At 57.9% G+C, this 3,161-nt stretch overlaps 1 long non-coding RNA gene across 1 annotated transcript; it reads right to left on the bottom strand.

Moving 5' to 3' along the window:
- LOC137463852 (uncharacterized) lies at positions 1-1,240 on the bottom strand. Its single transcript, XR_010993986.1, has 4 exons — positions 902-1,240; positions 547-611; positions 300-449; positions 1-117 (listed from the first exon to the last, which is right to left on the bottom strand). It is a non-coding gene; the product is annotated as an uncharacterized lncRNA (long non-coding RNA).
- Positions 1,241-3,161: the final 1,921 nt, after the last annotated feature.

Below are 3,161 nucleotides of genomic sequence, written 5' to 3'. Positions count from 1 at the left end.
CATTACTACATCAGCAGGCTGTTCTTCAGTGAGATCCAGCAGGGCCCTGTTCAGCCTGTGCTCAGCAAACTGACTGGCCATGAGCCACTGGTGGATGTACCTCACCATGGCAGGCACCTGGAGAAGGCAGGGGAGACTTGGAAAGCTGCCAGAGGGAGGAATGTCCCCAGCTTCCCCAGAGAAGTGCTTCCCTTGCCACCACACTGCCATGGCCTCAAAGGCTTCCAGTGACCAGTAGGCATGGCTTAGGAGGCCAAGCAATTCCTGGGAGGATCAAACCATGGCCACAGGCTGCTTACTTGCTTTGGATTGCAAAACCCCTCCTCTACGAGCATATCCAGCAGGGCAGCACAGGTCTTGGTTTTGAAGATGTGCGAATATGCTCTGAGCCCTGTGCCCATGGTGCTGGTCTCTTCCTCCCGAATCCTCTTGATGAATTTGAAAACCAGCTGTAGGAGAAAGGCAGGAAGCCAGGGATGCTCCAAGCACGGTGCTCGGCTGAGCAGTGACAGCAGGCCCAGCCCAGCTGGGGATGGCAGCAGGTACCTGCGCTGTTCTGTGGAAGAGGCCACGGGTGTGTTCCTGCTCTTGTGTGCGCTGCACGGCTGCACCTGGCAAAGAGCGAGCGCAGCCTGAGCTGAGGGGCTGCGGGAGAGGCCGGAGAACACAGCCCAGCCCTGCGCTCCCCAGGCAGGGACAGCCCTGGGATGCCCCAGGGCATGGAGCACGGGCACTGTGGGGTGTCTGCCCTGGCCCCTATTCTGTCCTGTCCATGGGCAAGTGCCCAGGGGATGGGATGGGATGGGATGGGATGGGATGGGATGGGATGGGATGGGATGGGATGGGATGGGATGGGATGGGATGTGGCCAAGCAGCCCAGCAGCCCAGCTCTGCCACTCACCCTCCTGCTGAGGCTTGAACTGCACCACCTCTTCAGTCTCCTGTGCTGGGGCAGCTCCAGGGCCTTCTTCCTCTTCCTCCACTCAGGCCAGCTGGGGCACTCTTGGGGGTCTCTGCTCCATGTCAGTGACTGGATTTGTGGCTACTTGCAGGAGAGATGCCTCAGAAAAGCTCCGAGTCAGCAAGGCCTGCAGTCATGCCTGGAAGACACCTTCAAGAGAGAAGCCTCAGGAAGGCGACAGGACAGCAAGTCCTGCACTCTGGTCTCGAGGGCTCCTGCCACAAGGACAGGAGACTTCTGTCAAGGATTGTGGTCTGGCCTCGAGGGCACCGGTGGCAGGGATGGGAGATGCCTCCAGGGCACCAAGTCCCACGGTCTACCCTCGAGGACACCTGCAGGAGAGCAGCCTCGGGAAGGCCATGGGTCACCAAGTCCTGTGGTCAGGCCTCGAGGTCAGCTGCAGGAATAACGCCTCAGAAAAGCTCCGGGTCAGACACGAACGAGTGCGCTGTGCGGGGGCTCCTCATGGCACCGCTCTGTCCCGTCCTGTCCCGTCGCGTGCTCCAAGCACTGTGGTGTGGTCTTGTCACCGCCAGCTCCTATGTCACCCCGTGTCACAAAGGGCCCTTGGACACGCTGTCCCGTTCCATGCCACGGTGACCGTGCTGCACCGTGTCACAAAGGAACCCTGCACACACTGCCCCCTGCCTTGGGGCCGCCCCCAGCCCACCCAAAGTGGCTCAGGTTGGAAGGAATCCCTCACCCCAAGTGTCTAAGACAGCCCAACAGGATCTTTAGGAATGGCTCAAACCATCAGCAAACGCTGCCCTGCTCTGCAGGCTCAGGGCAGCAGAAGGAGCCCCCAGGGCTGCCGACGCAGCCGCGCTGGGAAGGGCACGGGGCCTTCCACAGAAGCTGGCACGGCCTCCTTGGGACACGTCCTGGCTGGTGGCCATCCTAAACCCACGGCTGTGGCACAGACAAGGAACGTTTGGGCCATGGCAGGAATGCTGCTCTGACCCCTGGGGCCCAGAGAGCGCTGACATCAGCAGGTGTGGCAGAGTCCCTGCCCAAGCAGACCTGCCACCCCCCGAGCCCTGGCAGCACCGGTGCCCGTCTCCTGCCCCAGAGACCTGTGCCCGTGGGGGGCTTCTGTGGCAGAGGGAGCCAAAGCCCACGTGCACTGGGGGCTGCGCTCCTGCCTGCAGGGGCTGTTGGCAGGAGCACCTGGAGCAACTGCTGGCAACACTTGGTCTCTGTCAGAAGCTCTTACTCCATGCTGAAATTATTTTCTCATTGCAGTTATTGCCTTCAGCACAAAAACACCTTAGCGGCGAAGGCACAGAAGAGTCTCGCAAGTAAGAATCCTCAATTCAGGTAAGCTTTAATTCCCATTGCTCGACTCAAGTAGCTCCAGAAAGTTTCAAACTTCCCAAATTAATTGGGATGGCCTGAGGAGGTGAAGAGTTGGAATTTTGCTTCCAATCTCAAAGCAGCAACTCATTTGCCTTAACGTCATCCACTGAGGGTCACTTTACAGAACATAACACTACACAAAAAAAGGAAAAAAACAAGGGCCATTCTTTGGTTTTCTATGAATGGATGATCATATCCTAATTCTCTAAAGAAATAAAAGCTCTCAAGAAATCAAAGTCCACTCAGTGGTAGAAAAGTAGCTCAAAGAATTGAGTAGATGGCAAAAGGGCTAATCCTCTCCCTGGTACAGAGATCTGAGTGGCCAGTAAAGTACAGCTCTCCCCTCTTGTTCCCTGCAGGAGAATCAGGACCATGAAGAGGAAAAGTCACAGATATTCCTTCTGGCCTCCCTAACCAAAGCTGTGCCAAAGCACAGATGCTGCCTTCAAACTGACTCAAATTCCAGCCTAGACCTCTCACCTTCCAGACAACTCCTTCTCCAACACCCCACCAGCACCAAGCCCCCCAAACTCCCACACAGAAGCCCTCAACACTCTGCCAGGAGCCCCAGCTGTCCCCGTCCCTCCGCAGAGCTTTCCCACCCTCCAGCAGACGCCCTGGTTCCCTGCAGGTGCCATGGGATGGCACTCAGGAGGATCTGCTCCAAGGCCTTCCCCTGGAGCACGCTCAGGCTGCCAGGCCTATGGATCCTGGATCATCCTTCCCACCGAGCCTTCCTGTGCACGGCTGTTCCATTTGCACCTTTGCGCTCAGCTCGGACTTCTCCACTTCACCAGGAGTGCTGGGAAAGGATGGAGAGCAGCCTGGCAAGCTCTTTCTGCAG

Source organism: Anomalospiza imberbis, chromosome 30 (genome assembly GCF_031753505.1).
Source record: "Anomalospiza imberbis isolate Cuckoo-Finch-1a 21T00152 chromosome 30, ASM3175350v1, whole genome shotgun sequence".
NCBI lineage: Eukaryota > Metazoa > Chordata > Aves > Passeriformes > Viduidae > Anomalospiza > Anomalospiza imberbis.
Note: the sequence above shows the minus strand (reverse complement) of the source record. Positions and strands in the feature narration are given on the sequence as shown.